This window comes from Bufo gargarizans, chromosome 1 (assembly GCF_014858855.1).
Source record: "Bufo gargarizans isolate SCDJY-AF-19 chromosome 1, ASM1485885v1, whole genome shotgun sequence".
Taxonomy (NCBI): domain Eukaryota; kingdom Metazoa; phylum Chordata; class Amphibia; order Anura; family Bufonidae; genus Bufo; species Bufo gargarizans.
The window spans coordinates 44,835,341-44,860,312 of NC_058080.1; the positions used below are offsets into that span (position 1 = coordinate 44,835,341).

At 43.4% G+C, this 24,972-nt stretch overlaps 1 protein-coding gene across 6 annotated transcripts in view; it reads right to left on the minus strand.

Annotated features, from left to right (window-relative positions):
* The window catches only part of CTNNA2 (catenin alpha 2), a 1,975,930-nt gene that overhangs the window by 536,240 nt on the left and 1,414,718 nt on the right, over nucleotides 1-24,972 (minus strand). The window lies entirely within an intron of this gene.

Below are 24,972 nucleotides of genomic sequence, written 5' to 3' on the forward strand. Positions count from 1 at the left end.
TCCTGAGGATAACCTCTAGGCACCATTTTTTTGACCCAAACGGCTTGATAAATTCTTGCCAATGTGTTGACAGGACACTTCTCTGTTTAAAATGAAAATCGATTTATCTTGACGTGCACTATCTATGTAAAGCAGATACGCTGGTTCCCGTACTCCTCTTCTGTCATCCAAGAGGGCCGCACTGCTTCTCCGACAACCTGATACATACTGCACATTCGGTAATCTGAGAAAATTCCTGATGCCCTTGGATAAGCCAGTGCTACTCACTGAGAAAGACCGGGGCTGGGCAAGCAGGAATTGTCTCAGAATAAAAATGCACAGTGAGCATCCGGTAGTCGGAAAATCGGGCCAGCCGTTTTGGATGACAGAAGAAAAGCCCGGGAACTGGTAGATCTACAGCTGAAAAGATGAAAAGGAAGTCACCAAGTAAGTGTTCTATTCATTCACCAGTTAGTGTTTTTTTTATTTATCTATTATTATTATTATTATTATTAATATTAAACAGGAGTCTTGCTTTAAAGGGCATCTGTCAGCAGTTTTGTACCTATGACACTGGCTGACGTGTTACATGTGCTCTTGGCAGCTTAAGGCATCTGTGTTGGTCCCATGTTCATAAGTGCCGGCATTGCTGAGAAAAATGAAGTTTTAATATATGCAAATGAGCCTCTGGGAGCAACGGGGGCGTTGTCATTACTCCTAAAGGCTCTGCTCTCTCTTTAACTGCCAGAAACTCTCCACTTTGATTGACAGGGCCAGGCATTAAAAACATCATCATGCCTGGTCCTGACTTCTCCTAAGTTGGGGAGGGCTCAGCAGTTGCAGAGAGAGCAGAGCCTTTAGGTAAGTAACGGTAGTAACGGTAATGCCCCTGTTGCTCATTTGCATATAATAAAACACAATTTTTTCTCAGCAATGCCAGCACTTATGAACATGGGACCAACACAGATGCCTTCAGCTGCCAGGCGCACATGTAACAGGTCAGCCAGTGTCATAGGGACAAAACTTCTGACAGATGCTCTTTAAGTGACAAATGTCTGCCGGCATTTTGTTTAACTTTATCTTAAGTGCCTGTCGTATAAGAAATAACAAGAAAGCAGGAAAAAAATTAAGTTTGCGACTACCAGTTATGTCACTATGGAAACCAGCTGTAGACTTTGAATTGTATCCATGGTTACTTGTGTTGCTAAGGAACATCAGTTACCCACATCCGATCCTGACTTATGCCATAGTTTTGTCACAAGCTGTCAAAAGGCAGCAACTTTGAGGGGAAAAAAAACATTACAGAGAGAGAAAGAAGTAAAATAATGTAGCCAGGAAAATCAGGTTGTTTACAGATTTTTCAATATTTGTTCCCCCCTTTTCATTTGGGCAGTGTCCAAGATCACTAGTTCCTATTCTGTAATGAAAAAGTGCTCGAGACCATAGAAACACTGGGGAGTAATAGCTGTAAGATATACACCTTGTCCCAAATTTGGTGCCCTAAGCCTTTAACTTCAGCTCTGCTACATTTGCATATAAAACTTTTTTTTTCTTCAAATGTTCAACATTTGTAAAGCATTTTATGGCTGGACATTTATGGTACATCGATAGTGTAAATGTCTGATGCGGGTCCCACCTCTAGGGTTGAATGAAGAGCATGCTGCACACATGCAATGTCCTGCCCATTCACTGCTATGAGACTTCCTAAAATAGTCAAGCGTTCTCGGCTATTTTTGAACATTCCATGGCAGTCAATGGAGAGGACATTGCGCATACACTGCCAACTACTGATTTCTCAGGCACAAGATGGAAAGCAAGCGACGCATGGGCAGCTTTCTTCATTCACTGCTATGAGACTTCCGAAAATATACTGTTCAAGGGTAGCTTAGTATGGAGACAGGTCCACTCTCCTGTCAGCTTAAATAGTCCACAAAATACTGCACCATTTGACTCATAGGAGCTATCAAACAATACAACAAACTCATATCTACGTAGAGACAGCACTCACTGCTTCTATCCGTAGTGATAGGAGAGAGAGAGAGAGTAGGGTTTAGCTTGTTCTGTTTTGGATAATAAGAAAGTGGAATGTTCTCCACTCTACGCCCCCTCCATACTTTTGTTTTCCCCAGTTGTCCTCATATCATGGTCCTCCACTTGTCCCTGGTTAGAAGGATAAGGAGAGGCACAGAGAGGTAGGGAGAGCACTACCTTTCTGAATGCAGTGCATTTATTACTTATTTTTTTGTGCCATTGAGCATAATAGGAGAGTAGACCTGTCCCATACTAAGATTTCATAGGTGGTATACATAGGTGGTATACATGGTATACAGTAGAATGCTGATAGGTCCATTCAAGGATGGACCTTACACTGTCGTTGCCAGTGATGCTGAAGTCCCATTTTCTTTTGCAGTTGTGTTGGTCTAAACATCTGGACCCTTATCAATTGGGAAGATATCTATATGCCCATCTGTCCCATATGAGGTGTCCAGTACTATGTATGAAATGTGATAGTTGGAGGTCCTGTTAAGGTCATGCGGACATCAGAGCCATTCATAAAAAAACCTGTAGAGCAGTGGCATCCATGTGGAGAGCTTCTCCCATAGAGGTAACACTAGAGTCTGAATGAGAGTGCCTTTATGTTTCTACTGTTGGATTCTTTAAGAATCTGACCATAGAATTTTCAAATGTGTACATCTAAAGACCTAAGATGACACAGCAGGGGCCTCATGCAAAAATGGAGTAGGCTTTATAGATTTACTCTATAATTTGTTGCCAACTCTGAATTGTTTTTGAAGAGAATACAGTACTTTTCCTCACTGCCATTCCAGTCGACTCCAAAAAATATATAATTGTCAAAGAAAAAAAAAAAAAAGTTGTAAAATAAAATGTCATTTTTACCTCTGTAAAACATCAACCACAAGTTTTCACGTCAACCTAAGGCCAATCAGCCTAAAAGTTGAGGAGCATTTTCATGGCTGCTGTGACTTAACACAGCTGTTCAAATCCTCTGTGCCCAATGGAGCCTCTATAAGTACCTCTCTGATTAGAATTTAAAGCTTGGTGGCAGGCTTTCTTTTAATTAATGAAAACATTCAGTTTGTGAATCCATAATTAGGAGTTTTTCCACCACATGCTAAGCACTTTAGCCTCAGGTACCCTCTTGGTCCGCTAGCTGGTTTTCATTACGATAGGAGATGCTGAATGTCGCTCAGCCTTCCCGTCTCCTAATCAGTTTGTTTTTATTTAAATGGATCTAGCATGGCCCAGAGATATCTGTCGGATAGGAGTAGAAGCAGATATCTTAAAATGAACATTCATTTATGCAATTCAACAGGAGAGGAGCAAGAGACTCTACAATATATGTAAAGTCAAATGGATTTATTAATATTTTATAAGCTGCAGGCAACAGTGAAGGCAATTCTTGTGATGACAAGATGTTCATCAGACTTCACCGGAGACTGAACAACGAGGCATATTGTGACTAATATATTAAGTAGGACGTGATCTGGTGGACTTCATGGTCGTACATTCTGGTACCTAACTTCGAAAACACCATCTCCAAGCCATCAGTGGTTGCCATCGGAGTTAACTCTTACATCGCTACCTGAGAATTCAATATTTAAAGTCCATAACCTCTTGAGGGACATTATAAGGCTAACATTGCAAAACGACTGAGCCTGTGATCTCCAGTTAGTTCCTGGCAAATCTAAAAATTGATGGCCCTTTACTCTTGACACCTGACCCGGCCACTAACTGCACACCATCACATTCTGGTGTCATTTATATGTTTGCCCAGCATTTTCTTAGTTATGGTTTATGTACAAAGCCATGTAAAACTACCTATGTAGCCATGCTGACCCAAATATGGACCAGTAAGCACAACTATATTATTATACATAGTGTCCCAAGAAAAAGTAGCCGGCCTCTTAGCTATAGTATGACAAGATGAACGAGCAAGTGGATTTTTTATTTTAATTACCCACAGGTATGTTGGCTGATACTGCTTGCAGCACTTCAACAGTGATGCTGCAGATAGCGTTTGTGATGTCTTCCTTGAGTTCATCCAGGGGATATGAATTGTTAGCATACACTTTCTGTTTTAAATTTCCCCATAGAAAAAAAAAAAATATCGCATTTGGGCAAGTCTGAGGAACATGGTGGCCATAATCCCTTGCTCACATTTCGCTCCTCTGTAAACAGTTCATGGACCTGTGCCAGTGTGTTCTGTAAGGTGCGGCACGTTGCCCCAACTTGTTGGAAAAAAGCAGGAATTTTTTTCTTCTGGTGTTGGTTGTAAAACAATTCAAAGATGTCCAGGTAAATTCTGTATTCACAGTTTATTTGAAGAAAATTGGGCCCACTATTTGTGTTCCTGACACTGTGCATAAAACGCCAATTTTCACTGTCAGTGGTAGCAAATCATCATAGTATGGAAATAAGAAAATCTCAGAATTATGGCACAAGGAAGTGCAAAGTTGGGAAAAGTATCATGACCTTATCATTCTATTGGCTTTATCTTCATTCTAATATTTCTCATCAATATCTAAAGCTGAATTTCACATAAGTAATGAACGTTGAATTTGCAAGTCATCATGTCCTGTTTTTATACTTGTAGGATAACTGTAAACATAGCCCCAATGAGCTCTCAGATATCATCATCAACATAGTTTTTACATTCAAATATTGACCTTCTTAATTTTTGAAGCCTTTCTATGAAACATGTTGACCTAAACACAACATACTCAATCAGAAAATTCACAGGTGACCAAAGGTGTAGCTCAAAGCTCCTGGAGCTGTGGGCACACTCTTCAGACTGCAGCGTCACTGGCATTTGGCTTTTCAGGCTGATGAAGAGGCATTACGGATGGCGCACATACTCTTCAGTACACTGTGCCACCGGTTCCTATGACGAAGGGCTGGGCTTCCTGTTGCAGGAGGTGCCAGCTAATCAGACATGGCGTTGATATTTCTGGCACGCTGACTTCATCAGTCACGTGATGCTGGACGTGTCACACAATCAGGTTGCCTATGATCGGTAACTTTGGATTCCTCACTAGATTTTCTACTGGATACTTTTTGGACTCTCCTGGTATTCTGACCCTGCTTGGACCTTAACTTCTTATTATTGGCTGATGATTTGGATCCTGATGCGACCTCCTGGTTCTAACCTTCTGACTTGATAATGGTTCTGATTCTGATTTACTCTAATTGCTATTCTGTTTTTGACTCCTGAAGTTTTTCACTCTGTCTTTTTGGTTCTGGTCTCTCCTGGTTTGATCTGGCTAGTTCGTTCCATCAATTTCTTAAGTGTGGTCTTCATTAGGTATTTTTTGTAGGCCCCTGCACTTATCTAAGAATGGAATGTCGTCCAGTTGTGGGCCGCTGCCTAAAGCAAATTGTGCAAGTGTGATGGAAAGTTTAGGGTTCACTGCTCCCTACTGTGACAAGCAACTTACATTTCAGTGTGTTTCCGGAAGTCGAGTACTGTGGTGCCTTTGGAAAATGATCGCCAGACAGAAACAAAAAACAGTGTCACTGTGATGACAGGGATGGGGTAGTTATTGGGGTTAGAAAAGCATGAAGAAAAGTCATAATTCCATGTAATCTATTTTAGTTTATCACTATTTCAACTAGTCATGCATGGCAGCTCAAGATTACTCATTCATTGCCTAATTTCTACCGTCCTTAGAACATCTGCAATTAACTTTTTTCTTCTTATTGGGTATTTTCATTGTTTGTATTCTCACGGAATTATGCCTCTGCCTTCTATACTGGGCACCGAAACAGCACGAGACTCACGTGTTATAAGGTCTTCAAGCCATTAGCCATGCTCTCAGGTCTCAGATTGTACTGTGTACACCAAACCAGAATGGTATTGGCAGACATAGCTATATTTTCGCTTGCAGTAAACAGACATGCAAATATAGCCGGAGGCTCTGCTCCAGGCAGTCACCAACCAAGCAGGGTCACCAGAAACCGGGGGAAGACAGATGCACACTGATAGCACAATCAATAGTGACATGAGTTTGGGTTGACATGCTCATGAGTCAAGAAACTGTTATTATGAAAGAGTCATGGCTAGAAATTATATTTCAAATGATCTTGCTTCGCTGTTTGTATCCTGTCGATATGTACGTATCCTGGTGGATCTATTATAAATCTTAATGATGGACATTACGTCGAAGATTCTGATCTCTAGGTCAAACAGCCTTCAATGAAAATATGTTAAAGGAAACTTTGTATAAAATCCTCTTTTCTGCACCATAAAAAAATATAGAAACCTGTGTGTAGATATCACTGAAAGCCTGATGTCATTGTTCTACAGACAACATGTTCTGATCCTTCCAGAACTGTTGTAATAATTCAGACCATCCACATCGGTGCCTTCATATAAACTATGATAATTCAAGCTAGTAAATATGTGAACATTAGCAGAGTCATTCCCCTGCACAAAACATGTGCCATTAATAGTACTGATGTCTTATTATCAGGCAGAGAAACTTTCAGACCTCTTCATGCACCATAGACCTCCTACATCTACGGTATGTCCGTGAGCTTTGAAGTAGATGCCTCTCTACATCAGTTTTACATTCAGTAGTAGTCATATAAAGATCTAAATATGTGTCAAATATGTGAACCCAGCTTAAGATCCTAGCTTAAAGGGCATCTGTCAGCAGATTTGTCCCTATGACACTGGCTGACCTGTTGCATGTGCACTTGGCAGCTGAAGACATCTGTGTTGGTCCCATGTTCATATGTGTCCGCATTGCTGAGAAATATGATGTTTTAATATATGCAAATGAGCCTGTAGGAGCAACGGGGGCGTTGCCATTACACCTAGAGGCTCTTCTATCTCTGCAACTGCTGTGTCCTCTCCACTTCGATTGAAAGGACAATGAGTGACCATGTTTGCACTGCCTGCTCCTGTCAATTAAAATGCAGAGAGTTCGGCAGTTGCAGAGAGAGCAGATTCTCTAGGTGTAATGGTAACGCCCCCGTTGCTTCTAGAGGCTCATTTGCATATATTAAAGCAATTTTTCTCAGCAATGCGGGCACACATGAACATGGGACCAACACAGATGTCTTCAGCTGCCAAGCGCACATGTAACAGGTCAGCCAGTGTCATAGGTACAAAACTGCTGACAGATGCCCTTTAATACTGTTTTACCAGCACTGGTACTGTACATAAAACAAACATATCAGGACGTGTCTTTAGCCCACAGAAGATTATCTATAGTGATGCACTGTAGCAAACTCTCAGCTGTGAAAGTATGAGGTCGATATACACATTATAGGCACCCAAATGCTAAAGGATTAAATCACATAGCAGGGGATTAAAAAAGTAGCAAATTTTGGTGCACACCATTTTGTCTCAACACAATTTTGGGGACTTTTGGATATTTTGGGAGTCGGCGGTGCAAGCATGGCCGCTTCTCGATTCACTGCCAGTGCTCGGCTATTGTCGGAACTCCCATAGTGGAGAAGGGAGAGTGACCACGCTTGCACAGTGCACTCTCCTTTTCGTTACAAGGGCCCATTCTACAGATGCAGCAGAGTTAACAGTCACAGTCATAATGAATGAACTAGATGTGATAACTCACCAGGGGTGACTGTTAACACTGCTACATCCGTAGGAGTGGGTCCTAGAGGTGTCCTAACAATATGCCATCAATATCTGGGATGGTAATACCCCTTTAAGGACCTAAAGAGTGAAAGAATTAAAAAATACCCAGATTCACATCCACCATTCTGACGCTGCTCTGATCCCCCCTACTCTTCACTACCTGGTCCCAGTTTGACCCAGGAACGGATGGCTCCTCCATTCACTGGTTGTAGAGATGACCCAGGATCAAGAAGTTAACAGCTGTAGGGACTGGGGCAGCATAAGAATGTCAGAGACAAGGGACCATAATGACTAATCATAATTTTATTTTATTTTTTAGCTCCTTCTTAAAAAAAACACCTTAATGCCCCTAGTAGTTTCATTCTACTAATTATAAAAATGTGCCCGGAATTTTGCTTTAATTGGGCAGTTCTTTGATGTCTTTCGTGGTTTTCTTTTGTCTCATGGAATATACGGAGATGTTTACAGCCCCTATAGAAAAACATCCTGCGTTCAAAGACTTAGAAAACCCATAGATCACCTCAGGCCTGATCTACGTGTAGCTCCTCCATGGTATACAATCAATCAATTGTCTGTAGACACATCCATGTTCTTCTTCTCTGCTGCAAACATCTTCCTAACGGAATAAAGTATGATGTTGGTAGATGGGGGGGGGGACATCCAGTCGACCTCGGTGGCCACTCTTGTGCTAAAAACCTGCCAGATCCCAGCAGGTTGTAGGTTTTCTTCTGCTTGGATTGTTTGTGCACACACACATTAACAGAGAGTAAGCAAACACCTCAGTCCCAGGAGATGTGAGTGGCACATTACAAGATATCAGAGCAGGGATTACTTTTCACACTGAAGTGTTAATGGACAAAGCCTGTTCTTCACTATTAGTCTGAGCAGGTTTCTGAAGGTTATTGGTCTACACTTTGATATTTATGCTGCTGTATGTAACTGTTTGACTGACATGGAGAACTTCTATGCCCTGCAGGCACAATCTGCCACCGCATTCGGCACTGTTCTCACGGAAGATTTCAGCGAAACTTTGGCACATTTCATGGGAAGGGAAAAACAGATAAAATATACTGTGTGCAGAAGAAAAGGACTATGAGGACAGAAGCTCCTGCTATAGATAGGCATGTAAATTTGGTCTACAATTGAGTTACATTGTATCAAGATGATGCGGCCAATAATAATCCAGAAATACTTTTTAGTGGTTCTACCCGCATGATAAATGAACTGTCGGAGGGATTTAAAAAATAAATAAATATAGAAATATCACCACTTTTGTCTATAGGTGGTATCTGGCATTGCAGTTCAGACCCATTTACTTGATGATAAGCATTTGACCAGGGATGAGATGCAATACCACCCACAGCTCATGGGCAGGTGTAGGGCTGTTTCTAGAAGAAAGCATCCATAAGTTTCTAATCTACAACCCCTTATATTCCCACCAGATGCATTAGATTAGTTGATTATGCAATAGTCATTATGACTAGAGATTAACGAATTGAATCCCACACAGTAGAATTCGATCCAAATTTCAGGAAAATTCCATTCGCCGCAAAGCCGAATTTTCTCGTGCTTCGTGGTAGCAAATTCGATTTAAGCTGAAATTACGTAAAAAAATAAAATAAATCATACTTACTTCCTCCATTTGCTTGTGATGGGCCGGCCACTGCCATCTTGATTGAAGATCTCGGCCGAAATCCAGTGCGAAATCTCTCAAATGACTATGTTTGCATTCTAACACCACTGACTTCAGTTTTAAAAAGAGGGTGAAAAGGTTAGATATGTTAATTGGTTTCACTTCAGAATTATGATGGCAAATAAAAAAAACATAGTAAAAAAAGTCTCAAACTCACTTCAGTAGAGGTATGACACAAAAAATAAATAAATAAATAAAACTAGAATTGAATTTCTAGACAAAAGTGTTGAAGAACACTTGCCAGTAGTGATGGACGAACATCGGCCGGGACAATTCACGAAAGCGCGTTCGCGATCAAATATTCGCGAACGTTGGACCCTATTGACTCTAATGGCAGGCGAACCTGAAAAACCTTCAGGTCATATTTGCAGCCACTAAATACTTACTATAAGTGCACAAATAGTCCCACAACATGGACAGTGACATACCAGAGGGGGATCAATGGCAAAAATTCCCACAAAAAATGTGTATTTTTATCAGGGGCCATTTTTATGGTCTTAAAGGGAAACTCAAAAATGTGCACTGCTGGAGCTTAATTTTTTATTTATTTTAGGCCACGGCAGTACAGGCCTAAAAAATTAGGCATTCACCTGACAGAAAAGAACTTGTGATTATGTTGCTGGAGGTACATTAGGCAGTCACTGGATAACAATTTTACTGTAGGCCAGTGGAGTACAGGCCCCAAAAATTAGGCATTCACCTGACAGAAAAAAACAAGTAATTATGTGGCTGGAGGTATATTAGACTGTCACTGGATAACAATTTTACTGTAGGCCACTGGAGTAGAGGCCCAAAAATTAGAAATTCACCTGACAGAAAAGGCCTCTTATTCCGCTGTATATACATAAGACAAGGACCAATCTTTGTTCTGAGTGATGGCGGATATGTGTGGGCTGGCATGAGGAAATTTAATTACACGTGGTTGTCACAGGTGTTGAATTCCTCCAAGATCCATGCCTCATTCTTTTTTAGAAATGTGAGGTAATCCACACTGTCGTGAGTTAGGTGAGTGTGCTTATCAGTCACGATATCCCCTGTTGCGCTGAACGTCCTTTCGGATAGGACACTCGACGAGGAGCAAGCCAAGAGTTCCATGGCAAATTGTTCCAGCTATGGCCACAGGTCAAGCCTGCACACCCTAGTAATCCAGGGGTTCCTCGCTTCTCAAGCGTCCACATCGGCCGTTAACTCGATGTTGTCGGACACCTGTCAGTCTAGGAGTTCCCTGAGGCTGGATCCGAAGGGCGGCTGTCGATGGGTTGGCTGCAAGAATGATCTCATATCCGAAGTGACCAACACATCTCCAAACCGCCCTCTTCTTGCAGGCGCGGTAGGATTGGTACCCGCACCTATTTCGCTGTGGGTGGAAATTCCACTGCTAGCGCCCGCAACAGCAGAATGCAGCATCTCTCTCAGCAAGGCCTGGAAATGCTGCATTCTGACAGCCCTCTGTGATGCTGTTAAGATGTCCACCATTTTGTGTTTGTACCGGGGGTCTAAGTACGTTGCCTCCCAGTGCTGATCCTTGCCCTTTATGCTTTTTATAGCGGGGTCCCTCTTCAAACACTGGAGCATGAAGGCCCCCATTTGCACTCAATTGGAAGCTGTGGAGAGCCCTGGCTTCTGCTCATCGCCTAGGAGAATGTCGTCCTCGGTCTCCTCCCCCCAGCCACAGTCAACACCATGGATCCCCGAAAAGTTTAAAGTCCCCCTCAAAGCCTGCTCTTCATGCTACTCCTCCTCCTCTGCCCAGAAGCCATCCTTCTCAGACTCTTCTTCAGACTCCTGCTGACTTGTCTCAGATGGAGTAGCCCCCCCTGGGAATTCATTCAGCATTGCGACTTCCTCATCTTCCAGCTCCTGCTCCTCGACGGCTTGATCAATGACACAACGCAATGCACCCTCCAGAAAGAAGGCGAAGGTACGATGTCACTGATGGTGCCCTGGCTGCGACTAACCAGTTTGGTGATCTCATCAAATGGCCACAGAAGTCTGCATGCGTCGTGCATGAGCAGCCACTTGCACGGTGAAAAGAAACCAAGCTCCCCAGAACCTGTCCTGCTGCAGAGTTCATACAGGTAGTCGTTAATGGCACGATGCTGCTGGAGCAGCCTATAATGCATATACAAGGTGGTATTCCAGCGCGTCAGGCTGTCACAAATTAGACGTCTGACGGGCAGGTGGTGTCGCCGCTGAACATCAGCAAGTAAGATCTTCTAAAATGGCCAGAGATTTTCCTGGCCTGCTGCTAGACTTTATGGACCCCAGGGTATTTGGCAATGAATCGCTGCACGACTAAGTTCAGGACGCGTACCATGCACGGCACATGTGTCATTTTGCCCTGTTTCAGCGTGCTGAGCAGATTGGCACCATTGTCACACACCACTTTACCAACTGTCAAATTGAGTGGGGGTTAGCCACTGATCGGCCTGTGACCGCAGAGCTGAAAGCAGTGCAGGACTGGTGTGGCTCTTGGCTTCCAGGCACAACAGCCGCAGCACAACATGGCTTGGGGGGGTGGAGCAGAAGTGGCAGTAGCAGTGGAAAAGGAGGAGTCAGCTGATGAGAAGACTGGGGATGGAGTAGGAGGAGGAGAAAAAGAGGCAGGCATGCATGCAATCCGTGGCGGAAACACCAAATCCACACGGGTGCCACGGGTTACATGCTTCATGGCGGTCAGAAGGTTCACCCAGTGGGCAGTAAAAGTTATGTACCTTCCCTGCCCGTGTTTGCTAGACCACGTGCCTGTGGTCAGATGTATCTTGGCACCGACACTGTGTGCCAGAGATATATTCACTTTCCGCTGAACGTGGCCATATAGCTCTGGGATGCCCTTCTGGGAGAAATATTTCCTTCCGGGGACTTTCCATTCCGGTGTGCCAAGGGCCTTCAGGTGAGCTGACCCTGTAAAAGATTTTATGTGCGGGCCTGCTGGTGAGCTGACCCAGTAAAAGATTATATGGGAGGGCATTATATGTGATGAATAAGCTAGCGTTGATATGATGGAAGAGGAGGAGGATGAGAAAAGGAAGATTCAACCATATACCCTTGTTTGTGGTAGAAGGGGTGCATGGGAAAACAGTGTATTCAGTACATTATAAACAACACATTTAAAGTGCCTTCATGTTCATCAGCTTTTGTCTGGTGGAGCCGAGAAGTCATGGTCAATCCAGGCCTTGTTTATTTTTATAAGAGTCAACCTGTCAGCAATTTCAGTTGACAGGTGGATACGCTTATCTGTTATAATGCCACCAGCAGCACTAAATACCTGCTCAGACAAAACGCTGGCGGCAGGGCCATCCAGCACCTTCAAGGCGTCGAGCGACAGTTTGTGCCACGTGTCCAGCTTGGACACCCAGTAGTTGTAAGGCACTGAGGGATCATTGAGGATGCTGACAGTAGGCTGTGCATCAGGGCGAAGGTGCTGGCGGGGTATCATGAAAGTGTCCCAGGCTTTGGAGAGTGTTGCCCTGCCTCTGTTGGAACTGCTGTATGTTCCCCTTGTCTGCCCTCCTGGGTTGACCAAGGAACTACGGACTCTGCCGCCATCATTGTCAGATGGAAATTTTTGGAGCAAATTTTCAACAAGGATCTTCTGGTATTGCACCGTTTTGCTCATCTTCTCCACCAGAGGAATGAGAGATGAGTACTCTTTGTAGCGAGGGTCGAGAAGGGTTAACAACCAGTAATCAATGTTGTCTAAAATGAATATAATGCGTGGGTCGCGGGAAAAGCAGCCTAACATTAAGTCAGCCATGTGTGCCAGAGTACCAACAGGCAAGCTATTGCTGTCGTCATCAGGAGGATCACTCTCAATCTTCTCATCCTCTTCCTCCTCTTCAGCCCACCTATGCTGAACAGATGGAATTAAACTTCCATGGGTACTACCCTCTGTAGAGGAGACAACCGTCTCATGCTCCTCCTCCTTCTCCTCGTCATCGTCCAATTCACTCTGAGAAGATGAACTGAGGGTGGTCTGGCTATCACACTGTGTAATGTCTTCCCCCATTTCCACCTCTTCCACATGCAAAGCATCGTCCTTAATTGTGAGCAGCGAGTGTTTGAGTAGACACAGAAGTGGGATGGTTACGCTGATAATAGCGTTATCGCTGCTCACCATCTGTGTTGATTCCCCAAAGTTTCTTAAAACCTCACAGAGGTCAGACATCCATGCCCACTCCTCACTTGTGAATAGTGGAAGGCGGAAGCTGACTGGAAAGGCGACAATCATGTTGCAGCTGGTATTCCACAACTGCCCTCTGCTGCTCAAAAAGCCTGGCCAACATGTGGAACGTCGAGTTCCAGTGCCTGCTCACGTCGCACAACAGCCGGTGAGCTGGCAATTTCAAGCGCTGCAGCAGCTTTGACAGACAGGCTGAAGCTGTTGGTGACTTGCGGAAATGTGCACACATGCGCACCTTCACCAGTAGCTCAGGAAAATTGGGGTAGGTTTTGAGAAACCGCTGAACCACAAGGTTGAACACGTGGGCCAGGCATGGGATGTGTCTGAGCTTGCCAAGCTCCAAAGCCACCACCAAGTTACGGCCACTATCAGACACAGCCATGTCTGGTTTTAGGTTGAGTGGCGAGAGCCACAGCTCAGTCTGGTCTCTTATCCCCTGCCACAGCTCTGCGGCAGTGTGCTGTTTGTTCCCTAAGCATATCAGCTTCAGCACGGCCTGTTGCCGTTTCCCTACTGCAGTGCTACACTGCTTCCAGCTACCAACTGATGACTGACTGGTGCTGCACGCGGATAATTCGGAGGTGGAAGTAGAGGAGGAGGAGGAATCACTAACGTAGGTGCTGGCAGAAACCCTGATCGATGTAGGGCCCACATTCCTTGGCGCCGGTAGCACCTATGCCATCCGAGGGTACGACTCGCTCCCGGCCTCCACAAAGTTCACCCAGTGTGCCATCAGGGAAATGCAGCGTCCCTGGCCGAATGCACTTTTCCATATGTCCATGGTTAAGTGGACCTTCCCAGAAACTGCGTTGGTCAGGGCACGTGTGATGTTACAGGACACATGTTGGTGTAAGGCGGCCACAGCATACCGTGAAAAATAGTGGCAGCTGGGGAATGAGTAAAGAGGGATTGCCACCGACATCAGGCTGCGGAAGGCCTCATTGTCCACAAGCCTAAATAGCCACATTTCCAGGGCCAGTAATTTGGAAAGTTGCACATTTAGTGCTATGGCCTCTGGGTGGGTGGCTGGTCATTTGCGCTTACGTTCAAATGGCTGGGGTAAGGAAACATTTACGATGTGCTGGGACAGGGAAGTGAATGTTGTCAATGATGATGCTTGCAAAGGTCCAGGTGCAAGGCGGGAGGCATCCGGTCCTGCGCCTTTGACAGGGGATTGGCCAGTACGTAACACATGGGAAGAGGAGGCAGTGGTGTGACCCGCAGACACAGATTGTGGACCCAAGCATTCGGCCCACCTATTAGGGTGCTTGTATTTTATGTGGCAGATCATGCTGGTGGTGGTGAGGATGCGAGTGTTACGCCCCAGCTCATTTTCGTATGGCACAGGTTGCAAACTACTATTATTTTGTCAGTCTGCACTTTCCTTAAAAAAGCGCTATACTGCGGAACATCTACCCCTTGGCAAGGGAGATTTCTGAAAGGTGTTGCTCTGTGGAACAGTTGCGGGCCTGTTTGGTGTGGCCCATCTTCTCCTTTTTGCCACTCCACTGCCTCTTCCAGCCTGTTGCGGTGCTGCAAATCCCTCCCCCACTGTCCTGCAGTCCTTGCTTGGCTTTCCACCTTCCCAGGTTGGGTCAGGAACCTCATCGTCCACCACCTCCTCTTCCACTTCCTCACTCTGATCATCCTCAAGATTTGTTGACCTAACTACAATCTCAGTGATTGACAACTGTGTCTCATCCTCTTTATCAACCTCTTGAGACAGTAATTGTGGTTGACTCATTGGCAACTGTGTCTCATCATCATCCACCTCATTAAACACTAATTGCCATTCCCCATCGTCATGTTCTTGTGACTGTGGATGTTCAAGAGGTTGGAAATCAGGGCACAAGATCTCATGTCCCTCTTCAATCGTGCTTGGTGAGAGGGCCAAATCAAGTAACGGCGATGAAAATAGGTCCTCGTAATATACAAGTGTGGGATCACTTGCTTAGCCAGACTGTAAATGGTGGGATGAAGAAGGATCAGGGTGAGGATTGTGTTGACCAAACTCCTGGCCACTGAGACTGGACTTGGTGGAAGACAGGGTGGTGCTTAACCGACTGGAAGCTTTATCTTCTGCAATCCAACCGACCACCTGGTCATACTAGTCTGACTTCAAGAGTGGTGTCCTGTGCCGCCCTGCAAACTGGGACATAAGGCTAGGTATCTTGGATGATTGTTTTTCTTGTTCTCTGGCAGCAGTCACTGTTTCTCTGCGCCCAGGGCCACGGCCTCTGCGTGCTCCATCAGCATCACAGCCACTTCCCCATCCCTTACTTCTTCATTTTAAATGTGATATATGCTTGAAAGTATGTCACACGTACAGTAGCGTAGAATTTGGAAGTGTATGCGCAAACTAATTTTCAAAGGTATTTGTGATGAGGAAATGTTATACAGGACAGGTACGACAGGTAATGTCACAGTTCGCAGTGTCTACGGAAAAAGGGTACTGGATGTCAATGATATTTTATGGATGTGCACACTTTAAACAGGAGATGTCGCGTGGAAAATTTAACTGTCCGCAGCAGTCACCATCTACGAAAAAAGTGCACTGGCTGTCACTGATATTTTAGGAATGCTGCACTCTTTAAACAGGAGATGTGACACGGATAATAACTGTCCGCAGCGGACACCATCTACGGAAAAAGTGCACTGGATGTCACTGATATTTTACGGAATGCGCACAATTTACACAGGCCTATTACACAGTATTTTGATTTTGCACAGGATGCGCTAAAAATATATATTGCTGCTGTCACACACAATAGTCCTTAAAAGGACTTTTGGGTCTATGAAAAGTTTTTGGTATAAAAATCTTCCTATTACAATCCCTACATTGTCTGTCCCTTCCTATGCACAGCTCTCCCTAACACTTAGCGCAGGTTGCGCTACACACATATATTGCTGCTGTCACAGACAATAGTCCTTACAAGGACTTTTGGGTCAATGAAAAGTTTTTGTAGAAAAATTAAATTCAACTACACTCCCTACACTTTCTGTCCCTTCCTATGCTCAGCTCTCCCTGACTTAGAATGAGCCGAACACGCGTCATCGGGTGCTATATAGCATTTGATGATGCGTTCCGGCCAGCCAATCACTGTAATACCAGTAGACAACATGCCTACTGGCATTACAGTGAGGGCATTACTCGCAAATTTTAATCGGGAATATCGCCACTTTGAGAATTTGCGAATATTTAGAATATAGTGCTATATATTCATATTCGCGAATAGTGTTAAATATTCTAATTGTGAATTTATTGCGAATTTGTCGCAAATTTATCGTGAATATATTACATTGAAGATTTTTCACAATCAAGTAAACAATGACTGGAGATCACGAATTCTCAAATTTGCTCATTTATGGCGAATATTCAGCCAATTTTTTTTAAAATATCGCAAATTCGAATATTGCCTTTGCGGCTCATCACTAGTACTCACCTGCACGTTTATTGGCTGCTTGGCAGCCACGAAACGTGCGGAGAGGAGACTCGAGCATTGCGCTCGAGCACATGCGGTACTTGGCCGAGTACCACCATGTGTCGAGCATAGCGATGCTCGAGCCGAACTGTGATTCAGCCGATCATGCTCGCTCAACACTACACTAGACCCTTCCACCAGTGGCATAATTCAGGAAAGCCACCCCATGTATACCTCTAACAGATGGCTCAAATGTGATGGGAAGAGATGTTATAATATCGATTCTACCCCGATCTTGAGAATTCACACCCACACTTCCTCCTTAGGATCCCACCAACTTGGTAGTTAGAGATTATGTATTCTTTGGAGATGTTACAGTAAAAATTAAAGGAGTTTTCTGAGTGTTTATATTGATGGCCCGATCCTCAGGATAGATCATTGATATCTCATGTGTGGTGGTCCAACTCTTTGCACCCCCATTGCTCAGATGTTTGAAGAGGTTGTGGCACTCACAACCTCTTCCAAGGCCAGTGATATCACATTCCTTGGTCACGTGGCCTATGTGCAGCTCTGCTCAGAATGCAATACGAAGCACAGCCACTATACAATGAATAGCACTATGCTTGGAATGCTGTGAGGAGGCCACAGTGCTCACCAGAGCTTTGTAGCCTTTTCAAACACCTGAGCAGTGGTGGTGTAGGATGGTGGACTATCACCAATCAGACATTGGTGGTCTCTCCTGAGGATAGGCCATCAATATTGAACTCCCTGGAAGACCCTTTTAATGACTGTTACAACATCAATGAAGCTTGGAAGCAAAGTCCACTTTTAACCATTTCTCATGTTATCTAGTTACTATAATTTTCAACAAATGCATCACATCAAAATATCCACCTTTGTATGAGTTTCACAATGAAATTCTCAAGATATTAAATCTATAAGATGTGGGCTATATAGTTCTGTAGAGAGATGGTAAAACATACAGATATAAAGGAAACTAGTAGAAAATAAGGATCGGACTCCACTGAATTATTTGATTTACTTTCACCATTTTCAACTTTTTTTCACCCAGTTGAGAAGAGATTGGAAAGTTCAGATGTGTCAGCCCTCGGAATATGCTCTATATCTCTGAAGTCAGAGACAAATTAATATCAAGCTGTGAAGAACATTTACTTGGTTCTGGCGCAAAATACATTACTGAATAAATTTCTGAAACTACTACCCAGCGGATGAATTGGCCACATTTTGCACAGTATCATTATGTTTTTTTCAGAAATACTGCAATTTTTCAGGGATAAAACTGAATGTGTTCAACCTATCTTTTCAAACAGTCACATCTAATAAGTGAAATATGTTGTATTTGTGTCCTAATGTGCCAGGGACAGTGTATCGTCACTTCCCATTGAATCTGGGAACATAGAGAAGTGCAAAATGCTCTGTTCTACTCTGTAAGAAATACAACTTGTTCTGGTGGTTTTGTGTTGGGTGATTGGGTTTATATACAGTACAGACCAAAAGTTTGGACACACCTTCTCATTCAAAGAGTTTTCATTATTTTCATGACTATGAAAATTGTAGATTCACACTGAAGGCATCAAAACTATGAATTAACACATATGGAATTATATACATAACAAAAAAGTGTTAAACAACTGAAAATATGTCATATTCTAGGTTCTTCAAAGTAGCCACCTTTTGCTTTGATTACTGCTTTGCACACTCTTGGCATTCTCTTGATGAGCTTTAAGAGGTAGTCACCTGAAATGGTCTTCCAACAGTCTTGAAGGAGTTCCCAGAGATGCTTAGCACTTGTTGGCCCTTTTGCCTTCACTCTGCGGTCCAGCTCACCCCAAACCATCTCGATTGGGTTCAGGTCCGGTGACTGTGGAGGCCAGGTCATCTGGCGCAGCACCCCATCACTCTCCTTCATGGTCAAATAGCCCTTACACAGCCTGGAGGTGTGTTTGGGGTCATTGTCCTGTTGAAAATTAAATGATGGATCAACTAAACACAAACCGGATAGCGTGCCGCTGCAAGATGCTGTGGTAGCCATGCTGGTTCAGTATGCCTTCAATTTTGAATAAATCCCCAACAGTGTCACCAGCAAAGCACCCCCACACCATCACACCTCCTCCTCCATGCTTCACGGTGGAAACCAGGCATGTAGAGTCCATCCGTTCACCTTTTCTGCGTCACACAAAGACACAGTGGTTAGAACCAAAGATCTCAAATTTGGACTCATCAGACCAAAGCACAGATTTCCACTGGTCTAATGTCCATTCCTTGTGTTCTTTAGCCCAAACAAGTCTCTTCTGCTTGTTGCCTGTCCTTAGCAGTGGTTTCCTAGCAGATATTCTACCATGAAGGCCTGATTCACACAGTCTCCTCTTAACAGTTGTTCTAGAGATGTGTCTGCTGCTAGAACTCTGTGTGGCATTGACCTGGTCTCTAATCTGAGCTGCTGTTAACCTGCGATTTCTGAGGCTGGTGACTCAGGTGAACTTATCCTCCGCAGCAGAGGTGACTCTTGGTCTTCCTTTCCTGGGGCGGTCCGCATGTGAGACAGTTTCTTTGTAGTGCTTGATGGTTTTTGTGACTGCACTTGGGGACACTTTCAAAGTTTTCCCAATTTTTCGGACTGACTGACCTTCATTTCTTAAAGTAATGATGGCCACTCGTTTTTCTTTACTTAGCTGCTTTTTTTCTTGCCATAATACAAATTCTAACAGTCTATTCAGTAGGACTATCAGCTGTGTATCCACCTGACTTCTCCACAATGCAACTGATGGTCCCAACCCCATTTATAAGGCAAGAAATCCTACTTATCAAACCTGACAGGGCACACCTGTGAAGTGAAAACCATTTCAGGTGACTACCTCTTGAAGCTCATCAAGAGAATGCCAAGAGTGTGCAAAGCAGTAATCAAAGCAAAAGGTGGCTACTTTGAAGAACCTAGAATATGACATATTTTCAGTTGTTTCAATCTTTTTTGTTATGTATATAATTCCACATGTGTTTATTCATAGTTTTGATGCCTTCAGTGTGAATCTACAATTTTCATAGTCATGAAAATAAAGAAAACTCTTTGAATGAGAAGGTGTGTCCAAACTTTTGGTCTGTACTGTATATGTGGAGTAAAATTGGTAGACTGGATCATCTAAGTGGTATTTCTTTTTGACCTACCTATTACACTCAAAGACTGAAAAGGGATAATGTGGCCATCAAGATGAACAATAATAAAGTTGCAACAAGCTTCTTAAACTATGATACTACCTGTTGCTGTTATTGAAACACAGGTGGAAGGGCAAATTAGACAGGAGTGGTAATATGTGATTTATGCAAGTTGGCTCTTCTTCTTCTTTAGTTCCTTCTCTAAAGTCCAGCACTGTCTACAGATGGATCTCTGGTTTGGCTGATTTTCTTAGTCATGTTTCTGAGCCTATACCAGCTGGATCTCCACAAGAAAAAGCAATAATTTCCCAAAATATACTGCATGATTTAGAAATAAAATATACTCAGTTTGTTATTATTTTAACACTAGGTTCATGTATTTCAACTACTGGTAAGGTACCAGTACAACAAACATTTGGAGATCTGAAAGCACGGACTGTGGTTGTTTCTAACGTAATGTTATACTGGTTAAAGAGAAAAATGAAACCATATATTAAATTTTGTCATTAACTTTAAAAACTGGTGTGGTCCAGACATTAGTCTATTATTGCTGGGTAGGCCCCAGTAAGAAAGTGTGACAGCAAAAAAAGATTCATCTCTTGGGGTATACAAACCACAGTTAAACCCATATTACTCCGTTATGACTAATGAAGAAGCAAACACTGCCTGTGGTTGGCCATAGTCCCCTTCCTTTGTCCTTGGAAGGTATGAACTTGCAAAGGGCTCCTTCTTTCCTCTCCATAGTTACATCCACCACTAGATGAGGCTGTTGTCACCCTCTCTATATAGATAGGAGGGGTTAGGAAAGATCATTTCAGTTCATCGTATGTGAGACTATGAGCACAGATAAATGATCCCAGTGAGCACAGTGGTAGAGGTGAGGGAAAAGCCAGCTGTAGATAAGGTACCAGCCATAGCAAGGCAAAAAAAAGCCCAAAAAGTAAGCCAGATGTTAAGAGGAGGTGCAGAGAGAAGTTATTTGGAGAAATTATGTCTTAAAAGGACCACTGTGTCTCCATAGCCATATGTCAAGAAGTTTAAATTATTACAGTGCTTGGACACACTTGAGGAGCAGATTGACCATCTGCTTAAGAAAATATCCACATTCTGCAAAGGACATTGTGGAAGTTTACATTGTAACTATAGCAACCTGTAAAAAAAAAAAGAAAAAAAGGTCCAGAGAATCGACTGATGTTGGGGTCTACCCTGTGGTTGCATTGCACAAAGAGAAGTGTTACACCTCATTCCTGGAAGCTTGTGCAAGATTTAGTTATAGAAGTGCACTGTGAGGAGAATTGCTTTAAAGAGTACATCTTGGTTTATTAACTACCTTTGCAGCCGTGTAACTTGTAAGAACTATGGAATGTGTATTTGTGTAACATCTGCCAGTCCATGCACGAAGAGAACTGTAAATGACATGCTTACATAGAATCTTTAGTTAAAAAAAAAGTTTTATTGCAAAATTGCCCTATTAATGCCTCCTCCAACACTGCACAGGACTTTGCCATGGACCTCAGCATTCATTACTATCAAGCCCACTCCAAACCACTATTAGGCAGGAGAAACCCAAGACCACGGTGTTCCCTGAAAGAAAGACAGATGCGCCCTTCTCATCACTGCACTGTCCAGGGGAACCTCAGAGAGAATACTGACTACAACCACCTTCTTGCTAGTGTCACTCCATATAGGTCTATGTGAAGCTGCAAAGGCATGCATCTTTTTTACAAGAACACTAACAAATATGGGGAAAGATGTCAGCTAGAAAGACTCAGTATGAAAGAACTAAAAGTTAATAAGATCTAGGCCCTGCTGTTCAGCCCTCAATGGTAGGAAATACTCTCATGCACCAACGTGCCAACAGTCTTGGTGAGATCCTATATTGTCTATATAAGCCCTAACATTCTAGACAAGGTACGACTAACTAGGTTCCTAGTTGAGAAGTAGGTTATAAGAAATAAGCAAATATCTGATGTGAGTGCCTCTGGGCAATACCAGAGCTTTTTTTTGTACGTTCCCGACATGACCTAATATGCATATAATGTTCTGTGCTATGAGGCCATATGTGCATCAGCAAACATTATGTGTAAAGTAAATTAAACCAGGGCTGATAATTAGGCGCTAAGGAAATGATTGCAGACTTGGGAGAGTTAATCATCTGTAGTCAACCACTCTCCATTTCCTCTGAAGCACTTAAGTGGACCATAAAATCCAATGTCATCCCAGTAAACATTTAGCAAAAAATTCCTTTGAATGGAGACAACAAAAAAAACATGATCCAAAACTGAAGCTCACAATCCTTATTGGCAGATCCTGCCGTAAAATCACATTTTTCAGGCAGAAGAAAGACTTCATTTTTACTTAATGTGACTCTCGTCTTGTGTGAATTGCTTAAATCTTTGCAGATCCTCCTGTCTTTTATCAGCCTCATGTCAACATTAGAAAGAGATTTTTTAAAGTGTTTTTCTTTTTCTTTTAATGCAACATTCAGTGCTTTATGTATGACTCTTTTGTAAATCCTTTTAAATAATATGGTAAAGAATAAAAATAAGCCATAAAATACCAATAAAAATTATGCTCAGTTCTCCGAACAACAAAACTACTCAAGGTCGAACATTTTTTGCTTCACACTACCTAAGCGTACAACTGTTAAGAATATAAATTGCACTTGTTACATAGTGTAGGAATGAAAAGATGCTTCAATAAATGAATATACATATAATAAAACACTTGTAAGCTCCAATGTGTAGCAGTAAAATGATATTCAGAAAGATTACATTGCTTCTAGGGTGACAAAATATTTATGTTGATGTACACACAATGTGTTATTCATGCCATTTGCATTGAGGCCCACAATCAAATTTCCCTACTTCACAAATGATAAAGTTCCTGGGCCCTATTGCAAATAATGTTGTAATAAGGTCCCCGATTTACCATGTACCTTTTTTTATAACAATGTCTTCCTATGTGGCAGAGGAGCATTTGGTCATTTTAGACACCAGAGCATAGGTGCAGTTGCTACCTTAACATCTATGATACTGTCTTTGAGGGATATAGTCTAAGTCGCTTAGCCTATTAGCTGTGGTGCACCCGCACCTTCTGTAGATACAGTCTTACAACAATCAAATATTGGACTTCTTTCCCACTTAAAAGCGGGCTCCATGAAATGGCAAGTGGGCTTCTTGGAGTGTAAGAAACCTATTCAGTATATTTAAGGACAATGGGGTGTGAAGACACCAGATAACCTGGAATAATCTCACACATGCTCCATGTACTATAGATGTTGTTCCTGGTTGAACCAAACATTCTAGTGTTGTAAAGAAACAGTTCTCCACTGACCCACTAGGCTGCCCTATTACAGGTTCATATTTCATAGCTCCAGAGTGCTGTCCTCTGGTTGTTCCCATCGGGGTCCTTTGAAGCCAACATGTTACATAGTTCTTGTCATGGCCAGGAAAGATGAGGGAACAGGAACCAGGTATGATAGTTCTATTGCAGTTGCTCATGAAGCATTGTAGATGGTGATCGTAGGGGGACATTTTGGCTGACATACCGTATTGTGGTTCTTATTCCTCAAGAGACCTGCAGATGGTACTCGTAAAGGTATACTGCTACCTTTTCTGGTACTCATTAGCAGGGGCGTACACAGAAATCCTTGGGCCCCATAGCAAGAATTTAAATTGGGCCCCCATGCCCTTTCCTAGACCCTCCTACTTTGCGCCCTGGCTCCTCTCACTACTCTCCCTAACTTCTCCCCTGTCCCATCTCATGCAGAAGTATTTTGTTCTACAAAATGGCAGTACTCACGCCTGAACCCAACAGACCCATTATAGTGAATGGGATCTGGTAGGTTCCGGCGGTGTTCAGCATATATTGACAAGAATCTGGGGCATTACATGATGTAATACCACCCAACTTTCCTGCTGTCCAGCATTGCACATGTGCAGATACATGAGAAAAGTTTGAGGAAGTGAGTGTCCCCCTTCCCCCCATCGTCTGTGTCATGCAGGACAGCTGGGAGACACTGACATTACTCGCTATCCTGCATGACACATGTGCAGAGACAGGAGTCTCCGGGAAAGCTGGGTGAACCCCTCCCCCCTGCCTTTCCATGTTCTTATTATCTGCATTTATGCCTTGCAGGATAGCAGGAAATCTGAGTGACATTACATGATGTAATAGCACCCAGCTTTTCTGCTGTCCTGCATGGCACATGTGGAGAGACATGAGAAAGCTGAGTAACACAACTCCCACCTACCCTCATATATTCTCATGCCACTGCACTTGTGCCATGTAGGACATCAGGAAAGCTGAGTCACATTACATAATGTAGTGACAACCAGCTTTCCTCCTGTTCTGAATGGCATATGCGCAGAGGAATAGCCTGGGAAAGCTGAGTGACCCCCCCTCCTCCACACCTCTGCACTGTCCTCACCTACAAGTCGTCACTTACTTCATTACTGGTGGGGTTGTTGCAATGCAGAGGAATCAGGCATGATGGAGCTAACAGGCGGGAGGCGGAGCTAGCAGGCAGGGGCTAGCAGACAGGGGGACAGTTAGGATTCGGAAGATAGATGGGGGCGGGGCCTCTCCTCCGCTGGGGCCCCCTTCCTCACGGGCCCCATAGCAGCTGCGTGGTCTGCCTATATGGTAGGTACGCCACTGCTCATTAGGCAATTTGTAGCTGATTCTCTCAGGGGCATAGAAGACGGTGCTGATTTTGGGGATTTTCAGCTAGTCCATATGTGAGACGCAATGGTAGTATTCATAATGAGACTGCAGTACAGCACTGTTGAAAAGTTCTTCAACTGTTTTGGGGAACTATGGTTGACACTGTTTTGGGGGTCCACTAGTGCACTGTAGATTTTAGAGGTTAGAGGACACTGTATGGGATAATTATGGC